Source organism: Cheilinus undulatus, linkage group 7 (genome assembly GCF_018320785.1).
Source record: "Cheilinus undulatus linkage group 7, ASM1832078v1, whole genome shotgun sequence".
Taxonomy (NCBI): Eukaryota; Metazoa; Chordata; class Actinopteri; order Labriformes; family Labridae; genus Cheilinus; species Cheilinus undulatus.
Genome location: NC_054871.1, coordinates 6338078 through 6359143, shown reverse-complemented (window position 1 = coordinate 6359143; position 21066 = coordinate 6338078). Strand labels below are relative to the sequence as shown.

At 39.7% G+C, this 21066-nt stretch overlaps 1 protein-coding gene across 1 annotated transcript in view; it reads left to right on the top strand.

Annotated features, from left to right (window-relative positions):
- gmds (GDP-mannose 4,6-dehydratase) overlaps positions 1–21066 on the top strand; it is a 263448-nt gene that overhangs the window by 238282 nt on the left and 4100 nt on the right. The window lies entirely within an intron of this gene.

Below are 21066 nucleotides of genomic sequence, written 5' to 3'. Positions count from 1 at the left end.
CTTCTGGGGTTTTTTATGTCTTTACAAAGTGATGTACCTGCCCCTTTATGTTGCTGCACTGATTGGCCGGCAATGAATGTGACAGACAGAACGATAACTCATTGACATGTCACAGCAGCCCTCATCAATCAGAGACATCGTCATGAAACTCTAGGCAGTGAAGGGCTTATTATGCTTATATTTTCAATACCACATTTAAACCATATTTGTCCTAAAACAAGGTTGATAACAGGCTTCTACATGAGCATATATCACAGTTTATGGCTGCAGCAGTTGCTAACATGGCTGAAAAGGAATTGGCGTATTGAGTGAGTGGTGTGTATTATACCTCTCTCCCTCCTAGCCCTACCCATGACATTGTAAAGACATTTTTTAAATATCATGGTGCATGAGCCTCAGCTGAAACTCTGGGGTTTAGTAAAGCTGGGCATACATTGTGCAATTTTAAGCCAATGCTATAACAATCATGAGGGAATAACAGCTCACACAGCACAACTGAATCATTTAGAACCCGTGACCAGTGTACATGCTTTATCTGCTCACATCGTGTGGTCTGGTGATCATGCACAACTGGAGAGAAGTCTTCCTGAAGTCATAACGTCTCATTTTCATGCTTAGCTACAAAACAGCTCTTGCCGTCTCTGCCTCAAACACACATGCACTAACCTGACACGCCAGATGAATTTGTTTCACACATCCATCTGGGAAAGCTTCAATAGGAAACATCTGAGAAAAGGCAGAGGCTTTGAAAAAAACTCGGAGGGTGACTGGGTGAACGTCTGTCTGTCGCATCTCTATGGGCCAATAAGAGCAACAAAACACGTGACATAGATAGCTCGATAACGCAAAACATGGCGACTATAGACATGTAAGTACTCGACTTTTGTTGTTTTTGAAAAGAAAACAACTCACTGCTTTTCTTTGTTCTTCTTTTAACGAAGAAATATTGTCAAGTTCTGATAAAACTGGCGCTTTAGCAGCATCCACGCTAACCTCTTCCTCCATAACTACACCAGCTCTTGCTGCTTGTTAACGTCACGACTCTGCTGTGCCTGAAAGTACTGCCCCTCGTCGCTGATTGGTCCTGTCACTTTCTAACCGGGCTCAAACGGTTCAGATGGGAGCTTTGCAAGATGGATTCGCCAGTGAAAAACAAGGAAACGGGCGTATCCATCTGCTTTGCAAGGTTACACATGCACAGCATCGCCAGCAAACACAGCTAGCATCTAAATAATAAGTAACAAATATTCTATGTCAGCTGGAGGTCCACAGGTAGGCCTGTTTCCTTTTATAGGAAAGGCACTTCAAAAAAGTCATCCCTGCTATTGTTATGGTAAAAAAGTGTTCCAAAGTTGTGGCAGTCTGCACTGATTCAACAGAAATATCAAACATGTAAGAAATCCATCAGAGCAGCCAGGAGCAGCTGGTCGAGCTTTGGTCAGCTGTCATATCCGACTGTAAACTGTACAACAATGCACGATCAGGCTGTAACTGCCTGACTATCAAGTGAGTCAGGCAACTGAAACTTAGTGTCTGAATTAGCTGTATGCACCTGGCTTTCCTCTGTAAATGTTCCTACTGAGCTCTAACAGTAGCTCAGCTTTACTTTGCATGTAAATGTTGAGACTGCAGCTGGGTGTTGGAGTTCAGACAGACCTCTCAGTTCTTCACAGAGATTACACAAACAATTAAGATAAGACTGGATGACATTTTCCTCTCCTCCCTTCAATTCTCACCCATTTTCTCTCTCCCTCTCTCTCTCTTTGTAGTGTGATTGTAAAGAATGTTGTTTAAAGACTGTTTAAAGAAGGAAAATTATGCTCCTCTTTGATGTCTGCAGAAATATGAAACACCCAGAGGCTGATAGAAATCCAAACGCACACAAATGCTACTTCACCCAAAACTACATCCTACAAACAGACTAAACATGGATTTGACTGAACGGCAGAGTTTCACTTTGACCTCAGTGGAAGTGAACAGTCACCTGAGTCCCCCGCCTCCCTCCCTCCCTCTCTCTGTCTGTCTATCTCCCTCCATTCTCCCCTCCATCACTCACTCTCTCAGTCTGCAGCTTTCTGCTGACTCCAGGAATTATGATCTGTTTCCCGTCCGCAGGAATAATAGAATACAGGAGGAGGGGAGGGGGGTCAGCAGTGGAACAGTAGTGAGGAGTCCAGCTCCACTGTGGTTTCACTCTGCAAATGCGTTTATATCCAGATGTGCGAATGTGCGATATTTTCCTCTTCATTTCCATAAACTTCACACATTAAGCGATTATCCTTGGACGTGGACACACACAGAACCTGAAATCTTAGCCTGATTACTGGCCGTAAATCAGCGCCCTCCTCCAGCTATCTGGACAGTAAACGCCTCATGTATACAACCCGGCGGTGGGCTGCCGATCTCTTTCCCTCTCTCCAAAGCGCTGCCAGAGCCTCCGGGCACTTAACACTATCGGCAGTTAGATCCAGCAGCTCGAGTGTGTTTGGAGTGTGAGTGGAGTGTGTCCTCAGCCGCGTAAATATTTATCACTGGGCTCCCCCAGGAATTTTAATGAGCACTGATGGAGAGCAATCAACACAGCCGAGGAGGGAGAGAGAGAGAGGCCGGGACAAGAAGAGAAGTGACAGGTTGTCATGTTGGGGATTTTTATTATCGCGGGAGCTTTTTACTGTTTTCCTGTGGAGGTTCACACTTTTCCTGCTTTTCTGCTAAGTGTTTCCTGTTGTTTTTTAACATTTGTTTACATCTGCATGTAAGGCTGGACAGTATGGACCAGAAATCATAGCATGATGTTTTTTAGCTGAATGAGCATGTATATTAAGATTTTTTTTGTTAAGAACAAAAATGGTTTTCCTGAAGATCAGAGTTCCAAACTTTAAAGATTCTAATAAAAATCAAACCATATTGAAATTTGTTTGATACAACTTCAACAGTGGGGGGCTTACTATGCTTGTATTTATAGAGGAGAACAGTGGATCGAGTCAGGGAAACAGGGATGAGAAAATGGCAGAGAGACCTGGGCTGCTCTCGTACATGGGGCGCGACCTAACCACAAGGCCGTCTGAGCCGCCCAGTTCCACCCAATTTTACAAAAGCTACCAGCATATTTATACAATTTAGACCACGTAAAGGAGTTTTACTTCAATTGTTTCAACTTAAAAACTATGAGGTTCTCAATACAAGAATATTTCTGTTAGTGGATGTGATTGTAAGTCAAAGGTGAAGGGGGTTCTCAAACTTTTCGGGGCTAGGGACCCCTTACAGGGCAGAAGATTTTCCAAGCTTCATGCTGATTAAACATGTGTTCACAGCCATTTGTAATCCTCAACGCTGTATTTTAAACTCTTCAACCTAAATTCAAGCTCTTGTCCAGCAGTCTTTGAGCAGCCAAATAAGAAGCCCTTTGTGCTTTTTTTATGTGTGACGAGTGATAAATTTACAATCATATCTGAGTTTTTACTGGCCCAAAGCTGAATAATGTGGGAGTCATTGGTATAGTATGGTTGTTTTATGATGCTGTGGCCCCTTTATGTATTTATTTGACTTTTGATGACATGGCATTACTTTAATGATTTATTTTGAATTATTTCGTGGACCCCCAAACTGTGGCTTGTGGACCCCCAGGGGTCCCCGCACCCCAGTTTGAGAACCAGGGCTTACAGGGCTTTAGCCTCAAATGTGTTCTTAGCCCTTTAAAGCCAATTGGATCATATTTGATAAATGATTTTGTCTTATCAACACACTCAATAGATTACTTGGAATTTTTTTTAATACAATCTGATCATTAATAAAAAAAAAAAAATCAATTGCCAGGAATGCCTAAAGCATCAAATGTGATACAAAAATATGGGAAATTTTGTGTGGTGGGTGTTTTTGTTTAGTTTAATTTTTCTTGATTATGGATATTGGTAGAATTAACATCTCGCTTCCATAAGAAGAGATTTTTCCAGCTATTTTTTTCAGGAGTCCAGCTTTACTGGGTTAAATCCCTGAATCTTGTCAAGGCTGTTGCTGCAATGTTAGATAAATGCAAAAGAATTGGGTGGTACAAGTGGACCCAGCTGATCACAACAGAGCCAAGCTGATAAAATCTTTGTCTTTAACTTCTAGTACCTTAAACCAGTGGTTCTCAACTGACCCACCAGTCTGTCTTACGACAGATTAAGACCCAAGTTTCTAAAACATTTTCAACAAAGCATGGTTAGTTAACTGAATATGTTGTAGTTTGGGGCATGACTGGACCAAACTGATACATTTTATATACCCTCTAACTTCATCATTCTGTGTCATTTTTTTGCCAATTTTCCCAACAACTTGTGAAATTACTTCATTATCATGGGAAAAGTAGCCATTTATTGCAAGAAGAGGAGATCAATTAGTTGAAATATTAATCAAACATTTAAATTCACAAAATTTCACAGTAAAACAGGAAAAAATAAAAGGTATCGATGCATGTCCATTAAGGACTTCAGGATTTTGCCACTGTTTTTTTTTTTTTTTCAGATACCTAGTCATGACCCACAGAAAACTGCTCCGCAACCCACTTTTGGATCCTGACCCACCAGTTGAGAACCACTGCCTTTAAAGCTCACCACAGCGTAAAATACTTTAAAACCTTTAAAGAAAGTTTCTGCTCCTTTTTACTCGGCAGAAGTTAAAACTGTTGCATTATTCAAAAAAGGGGGGGGGGCTTAGGGCAATAAAAGGTGAAAATAATCCCGGTCCAGGCTCTCAAGAAGGATTCCTGAGCAGCTTCTGCTGTCTCTCTTTTTCTTGTTGTATTACAATTTCAGAATGATGAGGATGCTTTAAGAACAATGATGTTTTTAAAAAGAGGATTTTTTAGTTGGGATTCTATCATTTTTCTCCAAAAGATGACTAGATTAGTTGGTTATTTTAAATGGAGTGAAAATACTGTGTATGATTGTCTGATCAGTAAAAAGTTTGCAAAGGAGCATGTGCTCAGACCCTCCTAAGTTTGGGCTGAGCCCTGGATCTTCAGCTTTTCTGGGTTCTCCCCTGCAGTAAATCTTTCATTAAGCATTATGCTAGGCATGTGATTTTTTATTCACCACACTCACTGATGGCCAGATGCCATCAGAAGAATAAAAAATGACTTTAACCCAGTAAAACTGTACTGATTTACATAAACACTGATATATTTTCCAGCTCTCCATGTATGTGAGCAGTCTGTGTGTAAATTAAGATGTTCACTCGTTAGCATTCTGAGCTACAGCTCACGTCAGTGCTGCCCCGTCTGTGTGGTTTAGTGTACATGCTCGTCAGGGTGACAGGGCCACCCCTTAGAGGTCACTTAACACATTGTGTTCAGGCCAAGCTGCATGGGGAGTCAGGGAAGGAAACCTGAGCTATAACTCACACAGCTCACTCTCTCTCACTCTCTCTCACTCCCACACACACGTATAGAAGCACACACACACCCTCTGGAGTTGACCTTCGACCCCTGGCTGGGAGTGCCTAATAACTGTCTTGGATTCCTGAAGACACAAAATCTCACAACTCATTTAAACGTATTCAGCGATGATGACTGGCTTTAACACATAACAACGCTGATTTGTGTTGTCAGAGTTTGTTACACAGAGACCCAAACAGTTAACCTCTTCATCTCCAGTCTCCTCAAATCAGAGTCAGCACTGCAGAAAGTTCAGGAAAAGTTCTGCTTCATGATACGTCAAATATTTCTTGCTGGATCTCAAGTGCTCTTGTTCGATGGACCAGTGCAGCCAAATGATGAAGTCATACTGGGTTTACTTTTGTAGTCAGCTGGCCATACATCAAGGAAAATCAATGAATGGCTGAAGCAAGGCCTTACAGAGTAAACGGACATGGATGTTAGAAAATTTTTGTCTTCCATTGTAACAAACTTGAAGACAATAGGAGCAAAACGTACTATGGTGGTGATAAAATAGATACAAATTAGCTTGATTGGTCCATATATTTTGTAGTCAGTTATATAAAAATCCCACTACAAGACAGCGTTTTATAACTGTGATACATGCTTATTTTCATCATACAGAGCCAAAAAAAGAAATCCACATTTAAAATGATGCCATAAAGATTCAGTGTGAATAAAGTTGGCAAAAATTAAACATACCAAATATGTTTGAATCAGTGTTTAATCACCTGAATATACACCTCTAATTTGTATTTCTATTAACTTACAATAGCCTTTATATATATCCAGTTCATGTTTGTTGTGTTCTCCTAAACTGAGGCAAAGACTCAAATTCATCATGCCTTGTATTTTTTTCTTTGCAAATCTCAATATGATGTAGAAATTCAAAATCAGGAGGTAAGAAATTACATTTTTCCTGTTTTAAATGTCTGAATAATTCTGACACTGATCTTATGGCCTCTTTTGGGGTGGCTTTCCTCCCATGCACAGCAAAATATAGTCTTAATAACATCATGATTGTGGGGTGGACCCCTTGTACACAGGCTGGTTTCAAGTCCAGCCTTTCCCACATGTCTCTCTCCCACTGTCTCCTCCCTGTTCCCAACGCTATCCACTGTTCTTTCTAAATAAAGGCATAAAAATCCCCCAAAATATATCTTAATAAAGAAATGATAATATAATGATGATGATCATAAAAGGAACAACCAATTTAATGTAACAAAACAGAGTCAAGTTAAAATCTAACCCTTATGTTATGTACTAAAACAGCATAGAAAATAAAAAGGAGTGTCCAAAATAAAAAAGAAAACACCTAATTACCTAATTTTTGACGCTAACATTTCAATATTGGTCACTTTAGGCAATACAAGCCATTGTATTTTTATCTATTTTTCCTCACGTTGAATGTGAGGAATAACAAAATAAACAGAAAAATGTCTAGTTTTTGAAACTCTGAAATAACAGTGAAATGAAAAGCATTAAATAAAGTCAATACATCTTTCATATTGGCCACAAAGTGTTCATGCAACTTAGGAAATTGTGCTGGAAGGACTCCCAGCTAGAGGTGATAGCTTTATGGCAGGGATGTCCAAACTGTGGCCCAATACCCAGATAGAGCCGATGGTCCATTTTTGTTTGGTCTGCAACTAAATCTTAAAGTAAAATTGAATATGGCCTACATTAGAACATAGAGCATTATAATTGTACTTCAAACTTAGGCGTTGCTGCTGTGTTGATTCTGTAAACTAGCATTTTGACAAGGAAAATTCACTGACATGCTTTTCTCATGACTGAGCTGAGAAAGCAGTGAGTGGTAAACATTTTGACGAAATAACTTTAATATTTTGATTCGCAATTCCCTTTTCAAGAAAGACAAAAGGATTGTAGCAGCAAATAGCAGAACAAAACACACTCCTTTGCTCTGATGTACAAAGCATATCTCACTAATCATCTTCAAGCAGTGACACCCCCATGGAGTTTGACAGCTTTGTGTTGTTTTGCATCTGAATTCAAAGATGAGTCGTCAACGTGTCCACCCTCTTACTTCATTAAGTATTGTCATCATCGTGACTAGATCCAGAGATAGCCAAGTCTGACTAGGACCCCCCTGAAATCACCCTAACATCATTCATAATGACTGGTTGTTTACCTTGTCAGCCATCAATGGAAAACTATGATGTACTGTTTTCTTTCTTTCAGTATTTAATTTCTAATTTTATCTTCATCTACACCAGGGGTGTCAAACTCAATCACAGCAGGGGCCTGATTCTGAATTTAGGTCTAACCTGAGGGCCTAACAGGGTCAACATTTAACCATAAACTGTCAACTCGCTTTCACCAGTGATAAATTATGCTCATAAAAACCTTTTGAAATTTAAAAAAGTCAAAATGATAGGTTTAATATCTCAAACTCTGAGATTAAAAAATTAGATGATTGAGTTCTTTTTATAAATAAATATATGATGGAAAGTCAAAATAATGAGTTTAAAAGGTCAGAATGTGAGTTCAAATGATAGATTTTGAGTCTGAAAGGTAAAAATGTGAGATTAAAAGTGGAAGTTAGGAATTGGAAGGTCAAAACTTGATGAAATTTGAAATATTTTGTTAAAAAGGTCAAGATATGACTTGAAATTTAAAATCCTGAATCCAAAATGTGCAATAAAAGTTGAAATTATGGATTGAAAAGGTTAAGATATGAAATAAAAAGTCAAAATCATAGATTTAAGTCGTATTCTGAGATGCAATATTGAAATAATGAAATGAAAACACAATTCATTTTTCCCCACATTTCTGACTTTTTATGCAATAAATTTTTACTCTTTAGTTTTTTTAATGTTATGACTTAACAAGGATACTTTGAATCATTTGGGTTGAATTTCCTTTTTTTTCTTTTTTGTTTTTTGTTTTTAGATTTATTTGTGGGCTTTTTTGTACCTTTATTGCTTTATTGGATAGCGGAGGACGGTGGATAGACTCGGAAACAGGGATGAGAGTGGGGAGAGACGTGGCAAGGGGCCACAGGCTGGGTTTGAACCCGAGCCGCCTGCATACATGGTGTGCGCCTTAAACCACTCGACTCTTGCCCCCCCCCCCCCCCCAAAATTTACACGTTTATAGTGAAGCAAATCTGCAGACCTCATACCAGTGAGCCAGTTATAATAAAAATATGATATGATCCTGTGGGCCAGGTATAACTGTACTATGAGCCGCATTTGGCCCCCAGGCCTTGAGTTTGACACACGTGATCTACACTGAATTGGTCTTTCTGCCTTTATTACACCAAAAGTTTGGACGACCCTGCTACAGGAGGTTCCACAGCATAGCAAAGTCTAAGATCCCCTCTACAGAAGTACGTTTTAGAAGTTTAAAGAGGAAAAAACAGAACCAAAGCTTTCACATTACCACATGATCTACTTCTTTGACTCCTCCTCCCTCCCATCTTTTGAAACTGGGGGTCTTTAGTGCTTTAGAGGAAGTGATAAGTTGAGGCCATGCTGGTGGAGGTGTGTTAGAAGCTGACCAGTGACAGATTTGTGACTCTGCATGGGTTCAAATGTGAAATGCTGAAGTTCTCTCTCTCTTTCTTTACTTGGAGTGCACAAACAGCTCACGCACCTGGATGCACAGTCACTGAACGCAGCGGCCTGGACATGAAGCAGAATTTGGGTTTGGCTCTGAATTTTCCATCCTTGCGTCCTGATTGCTGTCGTAATCCTGGGTATAAAAAGCCCAGGATCGGGGTTGAGTTCTTCCATGAAAACCCCAGCAAGGTCTAAGGTCAGAGCTTCTCGGTTTGGTCAGAACATCTGGGTCTGCTGGGGACATGGAGACCGGGCGCTCTGCTGTCACAGCCTCTCTGCCTCTTTATCTGATGTTCTTTGAAGTCTCTTTACTCGCTGCCTCATGTCCACTACTGTACAAATACCAGAGACGCTACTGGACTTCCAAAACCACATCATAGTCTCCCAGCATGCAGCGCTCAAAGAGAGAGAGTTGTTTTCTTGAGAACGTTTGATCTATCTCCCGTCAGTGGGTGGGTTCACAGCAGGGAGAAAAATAAATACAATTTATGAACGTTCAGCTTTTTTTTGTATCTGTACATACGTTGTTGTACGTCCTTTCGTATGTTTGTGTGCGCCGTGGTGTTTTTAGGGGGTCAGTCTCAGTGTGCTGTGTGATTTATTGAAAGGCCTCACAGTGATAGCAGAATTCCTTCGCGTTAAATGCTCGCTCTGAGTGCCTTTTACTGCCCGAGCGCTTTATGGGCCATGATCACACTCTATTCATCTCTCACATTTCTAAAGATTATTTTTTATGGCTTCTCATCTTTATTAGAGCAGGAGTGTGAGGGAAATGGCAGAGAAGGAAGAGAATGAGGAGAGATGAGGCAAGATATACTTAAGACATTAAAGCAGAGGAAAATATATTCAAAATGTTAGATCCGAATATCAAGAAGACTGAAATTACATGTCAACTACTGACCAGTTGAGAGGTTTGCAATCCCCTGAACACGGTTGTTATCATTCCTAAAAGAATCATGAAATGCAAAAAAAAAAAAAACCCTGAAAATATAAGCTGTTCCTCATTGCATAGATGTAAACTCTTGTTGTCTAAAGATGACATTGAATACGTTTCCATCTACAGTGAAGGCAAGCTAACTCTGTTCCCAGCTACCTGCAGGTATCAGATTCAATGCACCATGCATTACACATTTAATTTTCTGTACTGTGAGTTTCAGGTTCCATTTGTTAAAAGATTTAAATCTAATGCTTTGATTTTGAATGCAAAGACACAAAAGTCTAGTTTTATATTGAAGAGCCTTTGACAGCTGTGAGCCGCATAGTTTTGCTTCGGTATTGACACAAATCAGAGCCTCAAATTTTAGACATAGATAAGGATGTTGTCTCTCCACTTCGTAAAACAAACTAGCTCTGTTAGGTGAGGAATGTGAAAGAGAATAAATGTTATGTCTGACACTCCTGGTGCCTTGTCATCTTTCCTTCCTTGCACTTTGTCCATGTCAATGCAAGCAACAGAGAAGAAAATTGGAACAGGGCAGCAAGGAAAAACCAGATCACTGCATCTTGCTGCATTGCTGCATTACTCATGAGCTGTCATGTTACTGCAGTAGGAATCAGTGTAATCAAGTGAATTTGTTGCCGACACTTCCTCACAACAGTGCAGTAAGGACACACTGAGATAGTTGTTATTGAACCTATTTCTAGTTTAACTTTCTAACAAGTTAGAAAGCACTAAATTGATTCTATGTTGAGCTGAGGAATGACTTGGGCAGCTTTACAGCTCTATACATTTCATACTTTAGACTTTATTTTTAGTACAAAAGCAATGCGAGCTATCAGTTTGCCTCATGATGATATATACTAGAAGGACAACGTGACTTCTGCCAGGCTTTGCATTTCTGCTGTTTGACTTCCAGGTCAAAGCCTGGTACAGAAACAGTGGAGCATGTGCAGAAAGCCTTGTCCAGTTTGGGTTCAATTGAGGTGTACACATGCAAGAGTAAATCAATCTCAAACCGCATGTGTTAGTCAGAGTTTAAGAGATTCAATTTTGCAGAGAAACAAACATGGTAGTGAGCATTTTAAAAGTCCAGACTGAGTCAATAGCTCAGCTTCTTCTTGCTGCATGTAAACCTATGATTGTATATCCTAACCCTTATAAAGGGTCAAATGCTAAGATAATGCCAGTGGGTAGTTAGACTGTAGGAAGCCAAGAGCTACTGACCATGCTTCCTAAGTTTATGATCTGTTAGATGCTAGTTTTTATAATTAAATAAAATAATAGGTACTGTGCGGATAGTTAAAAATATTCTTTTTATGTTGGTTTAAATGGATGAAATCAACTGTACAGTGGCAGCAAGCACCAGGATACAAACCTCATGGGATTGTTATTATTATATAATTTGATTTTCAATGACAAGTAAACATCATAGCAATACCAGAGAACTCTAGAATGTTCCCAGTTAAGGTGTCACTTCTGTGAATAATCAAGTTATTTAGAAAAGAGACGAAAACAATGACAGTTTTGGGTGGTTTTGCACTTTTTTTTAAGCTTTTTCTATTAACTTTATCCAATAGAGAGATTGTGTTTAATTCTGAGACAACAGTGCTGTTTGTTGCTCTAGCAAAGACTCTGAGGGAATATTTCACTCGTAGATCTGGTATCTGAAGACAGTAGACAGTGTGGTAGGAGTTTTATGCTGCATGTTCCGATGTTCACACTACTGTATGCTGAGGTGATGACAGTGAAGGACATCTTGGTGACAGCCTGTATTTTTCATTTTAACAGCTCTAGATCAGACAGAGACATCACAACAGATAAAACCTCTGGTCTGAATTTTCCCAAACAACTTTAAATGTGAAACCTGTTTGCATTTTCTCAATCTTAACTCCTTCTCATGATAGAAAACAGTCCTCAGAGACCGAGATGCTCTCTCACAGGCTTGTAACATGGTCTCAGATAGATATTTGGCATACTTCAAGAAGTCATATAATCTTTTAAATGTGTCTAATGCTCTCTGGGTCAGGGACACATTTTGTTACGGCTAATTTTCAGCTTTATTCCACCGCTTGTTGTTATGATCAGTGCTGCATGTTTGCAGACATGGGCAGCTCCAAGCTTTAAACAGGATGTGCTGAAGCGTTGGCTTCAGTTCCAAATCGGATCCATATGAAGATTATATTGTGCCCCCATCTGTTAGTAGTTCGTGTTGAATTATTTGCTACATGCTCTGTTTGGGGTGAGTTCACTTGGCCGTAGAATGCTCTTGTTAGCAGTTTGGAGGCAGCTTTTATTCGCCAAGCTCTGCAGAGGGCTCAGTGAGAGTGAGATCGTCTGTCACCTGCAGAAATCCTGGCTGAGAAAGGCCAGGCGCTGGATTAACTTCCTGAATTCTGAACCGTGTGGTTGTCTGCTAAGAAAGCAGACTTAGCAGACAAGAGTCTGATTTCAACAGATGTGCTGCTGCCAAGATGAGATGGAGATTTAAAAGGCCAGGAATGACGATGATGGTGACAAAGATGATGATTATAAGTCATGCCCCTCTTATGTCCCATTGGTGCTTGGGATCCAGTACAAAAACTGACTGTTTTTACATAGTTTGAGATATCTTTCAGTTGCAGAAATACAAGTTCAAGTACTATTGTTTGAGTCAAACAGGGCTCTTTTAACACCACAGTCGATCCCATTCATTTATGTCACCTGTCCCACTTTAGCAGCAGGCCAGCTTTCTGGACCTTGTTCCCTCTCCTTTATTTTGGCAGCTACCTCTTAGAGGCTCATATCAGCTAAGACCCACCCTTTAAACATTAATCAACCAATCAAAATGAGAGATAGAAACCAGTCTGAATATTTTTTGGTATACGATCCACTGAAAATGTTCTATCTGCAAAACTCGACTCCACAGCAGCTCCTATGTTCGTGATGAGGCCGGTTGATGTTTCTTTAATGCCAACGACAAAATGTTCTCCATTACGAACCTTAATCAATATAATTATGAAGCAAGTGGATTATTAATGTAATTGTGGAGTAAGTCACCCAGTGATAATTGCATTCAGCCCGTGATAAATTATGTCTCAGCGCTGTAGGTAATTAGTCTGAAAATGTTTCCAGTTATGGCTTCAGAGCCAGAAATGAATGTGAGTAATGTGGAGAGCGGCTCACATGAGAAAGAGCCGTTTGTCCTGCTGGTTCAGATGGAGGAGGAGAAAATGGGCCGTAGCTTTCATCTGCTGGGCTCGCTGCGAGAGGTTAGAAATAAAAAAGGCTGCTTGATTTGAAATCTTGGTTCAATTCCAGGTGAGCAGTGTCACACGCTGAATCAGCCTGTGCTTGTTCAACATGTGTGTGTTTTCAGTTAGTGGGTTTGTGTGTAATGAGAAGTGTGTGAGTAGGAGGAGTCTCATTCAGACATGGTTCTCTGCTCTCTAAAGGCTGGGCCATGCCAGTCTAGCTATGAGTGTTCCTCAGTAATATCATCAACAAAAGATGGTTTTAAGAGTTTTAGTAACTTTATAGCTTTACTTTTGTCCCAATATATGTCTGCTTATTTACACTGAGGTTCCTGTTTTTTTTTAATAGTTTCATAGAGGCTTCTGTTATACAAAATTAAAGTTAAATGATGCAGCATCTGGTATTTTAGGTGAGGAAAGGCAAGGCAAGTTTATTGATAATTTGCGGCATGTGCAAAAGGAAATAAATCCTTTTTTCAATCTCAGTTTTTCCAAAGAATTTCCTGCAGGCCTCTTGATAAACTTCTTCAGAAAGTCGGGTGAGTTTAAAGGTGAGCACAGCAGGAAATTCTCTGGAAAATTAACTGCGAGTGAGCAAGCAGCGGTGATGACATTTTGCCATGCTGCCAGTACAACTGTTTTGCATGTGGACCAAAAGTCCCTATCTTTCATGCTCTACTGGCAAGGCTGTTTCTCTACCACCCAGTTGTTTATGCTACATCCAGTTACACAGCAGTGAAGTGTCAGACTCTGTTGCTTCATCTTCCATTTCCATGTCGCCCTTTTTGCTTCATGTCTTGCCTCCTGAGAACCACGCCACTTCCTGTCTGGCAGGAACAGTCTCCTGCTGTTAGCTGCACATGAAAACAAAGACTTTAGGAGCAGCATCCTTGCAAAGCCAGTGGACTGGTCAGATTCCATGTCTGTAATCAGGCTGATATGTCTTGCAAAGCTTCAGCCTGAAACATTTGTGTCCTATCTGAGAACAGATGGAACAACCAGTGTTACTTGAGGAGAACAAGGCAGAAGCTACAGGCATGGTTCAGATGTACTACAAGCTGAAAAACAATGGCGACTGTTGAAGAGATTAATATGAGTGCAGCTGCAGTGCCAGTTTTATCATTTCTTAATCAACAGAAGAAAAGAGCCACATTGAGGAAATTTCATGGTGGAAAAGATGTTTTTGCTCTTCTTTCCACTGGCTTCAGCAAGAGTTTAATTTACAAACTGGCTCAAGTGAGCCATAATGGTTCAACTTGTGTAGAAGTCTACTCCCCTGGCAGGGTTGCCAGCTCTGAGTGACAATGCTAGTCCAATGGCCAATAAAAACTAGCCTACAACCAAAACCAATGCTGAAATTCAACAGAAGCCCGTAAAACCTCTGCTGCTTGTGTGGCGTGTCTGTCTACAGCCACTGTGGCACAGCGGATCTTTGCTTGTGTGCCATGTTTTATGTTGTCCTGCCTCCCTGTTGGTTGATTTGGTTGTATTTGAGGGAAATAAAGTAGTTTATTCTGCTTTGCATATTAAATACACATGCACAAGACATCAAAAAAGGTCTGCTCAGCCAGCAGACAAAAAAATCTACCCATGGCAGTGTGTAACTAGAATGGCCATCTGAGGCGGCAGACCCACGCCTAAGCAGCGCCACTGAGGAACTCACGCTCCCATTGATTACTATGGTGTTCAAAATTCGAAGTCCGAGAAAAACTGAACGGGTGCGCAGATCATCACCAAAATCTAATCGATTCTTCCCTGTCACTATTCCAGTATTCCCTGAAAGTTTGGTGAAGATCCGACTTTCCATTCTTGAGTTATCTTGTACACATACAAACAAAGAAACAAACAAAGATACAGAACCCTTTACATAACCCCCTGCCGATTTCATCAGCGTGGGTAAAAGTAGCCAAACTCCACAGAAAAACCACAGACTTGCAACAGTGTTAATTTCGTCAACTAAAACTATGACTAAAAATGTTTGTCAAAAGCCTTTTTTGCCATGACAACAACTAGACTAAAACTAACAAAAACAGATCTGTGATGACTAAAACTGACACAAAGTAAGTTTATTTTTCTTCAAGATGACTTAAACTAGACTAAAATGTAATTTAGTTTTCATTGGACATTCAAAATCGGTGATATTTCTCCACTGTGAGTAAATCTGGGTGCATAGAACACACTACCATGATTTGATACCAGATTGAGGCAAGAAAATAAATGCTTGGACTAAAAGTAAAGATTAAAATATGAAGACTTTTTATGCTCTCAAATTAGACTAAAATGTTTTGAGTTTTCGTCGACTAAAACTAGACTAAAACTAAAAAGGATAGAAATGATTAAAATGTGACTAGAACTAAAATGCATTTCATTTAAAGACTAAAACTAAGACTAAAATTAAAAATATATGCCAAAATTAACACTGCCTGGCAACCCTGTCCCCAGGATGGCACATGCCTACTTCATCATATGTTTTGCCGTTCTGATTTCCTGGAGTGAATTTGTTCAGTCAACCTCCAAGTTTTTTTTTTTTTTTTGTTTTTGTTTTTTTTTTAAGTTCGGTCCTTCCCAAACACCATGCATGGGCTGTTGCCCAGATGGATGTGGAATGTATCCCAAGCCATGAATATGGGAAATACTCTATCTGAAGAGTCAGGTTAGATTGCCCTGAAATTTTCTTAAAATTTAAGGATTGCATGTTAGAGATTAGATCCAGCCTGTTAATACTTGAGCCTGTCTGGGCCCAACCCAGTCCATTAACTGTCCTTAGGAACATGAACCCATTTGAGCCCAACATTTTTTCACAAGTTGGAAATTATAGTTAAAAACGTAAACTACAATTCAGATTTTTTTGAGTGACAGAAAACTGTTGAGATGAAATCTTGATGAGCACAACACCCAAACATGTATTAAATCAACAAATTGCCATGTCTAATGGGATAGAAAATCATGGATTAACCTTCTTGTTATGTATTTTGTATATTCTCCTACAAGTTTAACTCCTACAATAAAGTAGCTTTGGTCAGTTTGAATCACAAACTTTGTGAATATTTGTGCTGTCAACCTGTGCCGTATTACAGCAGTTCTGTAATAACCATTTTCTTTGCTCAATTAGAAGTCTGTTATCATTGTTGCTTAAGTTAATTCATATTTTGAAAGAGATTCTTGTGAAGGCCTGAAACGGAGAAGAAATGAACCAAAAGTTGAGACATTCCTACTTACTTTACAATCCAGCAACAAAAATTAGACGAGTCACTTTCTCTTCATTTGGATCACTTTGAGAAAAGTCATGCCATTTCTAGATGATAAAAAGGGGTTCTGGAGTGTTTTTCTGTTGTTAGATATCTGTTCAGGTCATTCTTGAACTTGAGACATACAAGCTTGAAACAGCTTACAAAATGAACAATGATTACACAGTTGACAAAGGCAGTCCTCTTGTCGTCTCTTTTGATGACTCACTTGAAGTTGCTCCAATCCTCTGACTCCAACCACACTGGGACAGTGCTGACTCTCTAGTTAGAGAATTAATAGAGAACAATCTAGATTCTCATTTATCTCATACTTTATCTGGACCGGGGCAGAGTCTGAGCTCTCCTGGATGTCTGAAGAAGGCTGTTGTCACATTTTTTGGCGTCTCAAACAGACCCACAGAGTAGCATTTGTCTTCTCTGAGCACAGCACAGTTTGAACGTCAGTCGGTCTGTTTGGCTAGGTTCAGACTCAAAGCTTCATGTCTGAGGTCAGTTGTGGGGTTGGTTATGAAATGAAGCAACATGGGGCTCAATCTGCAGGCGTCTCGGTGAAGGCCCTGTGTTATTTGGCCTCTCCGTTTCATCAGCCGTTACCTCAGGCAAACTTTGTCTGGCTCTCCTTTACGTCACTGACAGCAGCTGTGGCATTTCTGGATGGTTTTTGTGTAATGTTGAATTCTTTGGCATCAAACTCACCGGTAGGAGAAAAAAACAAGATGCCGAAGATTACTAGTCTCAGTTTTGGTATCCCATGTGGTTCATCTGAACCTCTTATAGCTTAAGCGTATAGTTTCATTTTCTTATTCCTAGATGGTCAACTTTTGTGGAGGGTCTCTGCAGACAGGCCTTTAATAACACCAATTTTCTTCAGTATTAGATAATCTACAGTAAATCTCTGCTCCACCTTTCTAACTCCAGTAAAGTCTGAATTTTAGGGCAACAATGTCTGCACAGGGAGGAGGTTTGGGTGGACTTGCATTGCTTGTCTCCTTTGAGAGACCAAAACTCAACTCTGATTTATCATTTAAAACCAAACCTCAACATTTCCTTTAAGCTTCCCAGGTAGATATCCTTCCTAACCAAACTCCAATCCTTTCACAGTGTCACCAAAGTGTCTGAAAGGTTTTCTGGCAAACAAAGATCTAAAAATGAAGTGAGGTATCGTGTGGATTTGTCTGAAAGTAGAAAACTATGTTATAGCTCCACTTGTAGGCTCTGTGTCTACACCCTGAGCCTTAAACACACATTATAAATCAACACTGATACTCTTGTGGCTGGATTGAAGCACATTTCTGCATACAGATTTTGAAGTTGTGCTTAAAAACTTCCCAGAAGAGAGTAGCAGCAGCAGCTTATACCCATGGTTTCAGAGTGGGATGCTGGGAAGTCTTTATACTTTAGGTTATATGATTATGAAGATGAATGACAAAGAAAGGAAGGGAAGGACCAGCAATATGTTTCAAAAAACTACCAAACAATGGTTGTGTTCAAGAAAATGAACTAAGCTATTATGATCATTTCATAGGCAGGATTATGACTTTAATAGAGCTCAACAGGGATCACAGCGGTTCTGGTTCCAGCTGTAAATTTCCCCCATCAGAGCCTCCACTGACATTTCAGAAAATCCTGATATCAATCTTTTAAATCCCAGAACCAAACCAACCAGCTACCCAAACACTCGCAACTATAAAATATTTAACAGCAGTAAAAACAGACTGGAAAACAGAGACGATGGCAAACATCCTTTTTCTTGGAGTGAAGGAACTACACATCCCACAATGCATTGCAATTTCCTAAGCCATTGCAACGTATTGGTTTCTGTCAAATCAACACAGACCTGTTTCCTACATGAATCTTTATTTTGGAGTTTATTTTAATGTTGTTATCTAATATAGTTTGTGTTATAGATTGTGTTCTAGTACAGACTGTATTATCGCCATTGATGACTGAAATGCACAGAGATGGTCAACATTTCCATAGTAACGGTGACCTCCACCAATCAAAGACACCACTGTGACACTCAAGGATTGGGGGAAATGTAGTTCTTATGCCTGCGATTGTGAATGAATTAAATTAAAAACAAGGTTAATAGATGAATATTGCCCTGCTGCTGTGTTTTTATAGCTTTAACTAGGGATGCATGATGTGGGATTTTTGCTGAGATCTGATAAAAACACACTTTCAAGTTCAAGATTGAACCACGAGTAAAACTTTAGCCCTTAGAAAACTCTTTAAGGTTTAAGGATCGAAGACCAACAGAGAAAACATTTCAGCTGATGTAGGTCTGTTGGTCCGACCAAAAAAAAAAAAAACTTTTATAAGGCTCAAATGTACAGCATAAGGGCCAGGATTTAAAGGAGATACACAGTATCAGTTTAAAAATAGGCTGACATTTTTCATATCTGCCAACACTGATAATTAACTTTCTGAACTATTAGCTACAGATATCAATATCGTTCCAATAATATTATTCAGCCTGAGTTCTTACCCCTTAGAATTCCAGGTGAAATGAGTCAAAAACTCCAAATTTACCAAATTAAACTGAAAGCTGTGTTTGAACTATTTAAAGTACAAGTATGAACTAAGTGTCTTTAGAAAGGTAAGCCTCTGGAGTTTCTTCCCAAACTGCCAGACTCACTGTAGCTTCTACTGGTATTGAATAATACTTTATTGGTAGTCTATATTTGTATTGGGAAACAGAGGATGTAGATGACCATAGTTGGGAGGGATCAGCTGGAAAACTCACACCCATAACCCTAACCCTGACCCTGGACCAAAGCATAAAGCCTTAGCTAGTTCAGGTTCAAAGTTGATAACAGCAGAATAGAAAATGAGGATTTTAAACCTGTTTTTATGAGGGAAAAGTCTGGGAGTTTTCAAACTGGAGAGTTCAAAAAGGATCAAGGTTGGCAGACATTTTTCTAGCATTGCTAATAACTGCCTGGAAAAGAAGACATTATTACAGTAAATACAGCGGACTATTAGGAAGGACAATGGAAAATCAGAAATATTATAAAACCAGCCCATGGATCTTCATGGCTGTAATCCTGTTTCTGGTCTAAGTATTTGACTGGGTTTAGATTGTGTGGATTCTGATGCAGCAGGGCTGTTGTTGATGGAATATTATGATCATCACTTTTATTATTGTTGTTTGTTGTCTGGCAGATGCATTCATTGTGGCTGCTGTGGTTGTTTTATCCAGATATCCTAAGAATCAGAGCTTTCTGGTGGTGTATAAAATGCTCTATTTACATTTTGTAAATTACTTTTTCTGGGTTTAACATGACCTCACACGCTCATGGAACTGCCCCCTGGCTTCCCACTGTTTTACACTATGGAGAAGGTAGTGGTCTTAGTTGCAACCTATATGTTAAAACCAGTTTGATTTTTCTTTTTTTTAATAATGGAGAGTTGTTGTTTTTTTAACTGGATGCTCTAACCAATGAGGAGACAAGCTTGGCTTAGACTTCTACAGAACATCTGAGAAAGAAAATCCAGAGAGGAACAAATAGATCAATAGACGCTCTGCTGTCTCTTTAGGTTGCAATAGACAGTAGCACCAAACAGTCCTCTTCTAGCATTAAATATAATACCAACCTGATCAAGATATGACTATCTTGAACATTGCAGCACCCCAACACTGACTGACAGCTGACAGTGATCCTGATACAGTCATTAACAAGCATGAACTAGCTATTGTTAGCTAGCTGTCCATAGACTTTCATCCTAGCAGCAATGTAAGGAGAAGGCTTCTCCTCTACTGTGGATATACTGGTACATAAACATCACTGGAGCTAAGTTCTGGCTCTGACTTTTCAGGTTTTAACAGTTTCAGTAGAACTGCTGTACTGTTTAAGGGTCCAAAGTGACAAAAACTTTCAGTTTAAATTGATACCTCATTGTTCCTGTAATCGTCAGGTGATGAAAATACGCGTCCTTTTTGGAAAGCTGGAGAACAAAATGACGGCACTGAAGCACCACGTAGTGTTAAGAGGTAGCTGCCTCTGTCCTAGCTTTTTTGGTGGCCCCTCCACACCTGCATGCAATCACACGACTAAAGGCTATAAAGAGTACTGTTTCTGCCTCATGCTCATTTGCATATCCACTGGAAGTCGTGGTGTTATTGGTCTGTCTTTGGTACCGTTTCCTATCCTATCCTACAGAAGCATCATTTCACACTGAGGTAGCTCTTGCTCAGTCCACCTTGGATGGTTTTGACATTATGGCTAATAATCAAACCCATTGTGGAGGGAACGAATCAGATTTTTACTGCCTGGACCACATTGTTGATCTCTATTTCAGAATTAGTCACAAGAATAAAGAACATAAAGTGTCATTTAATCGAAAAGAAAAAAGATTCCTCAGCGTCACGTTTCACCACATTTTATTAGACCTCTGGAGGCCGTTCATGTGTTATTTCTGATATAAAATTACATGATTGATGTCTGTGTAACGTAAAAAACAAAAAGTGAGATGGAAATAGAAGTGAAAGAATGAAAAAAGAAACCACAAAGAAAAAAAGTGAAGGGAAAGAGAACCAATGCTTTGCAAACAAGTAAAAGGAAGGTTTTTTTTTCCACGTCTCTTTGGTGGTCTTCAGCGGGGTCTCACTGGATCTTGAACCCGGTGCAAAACACGACAGGGGGGG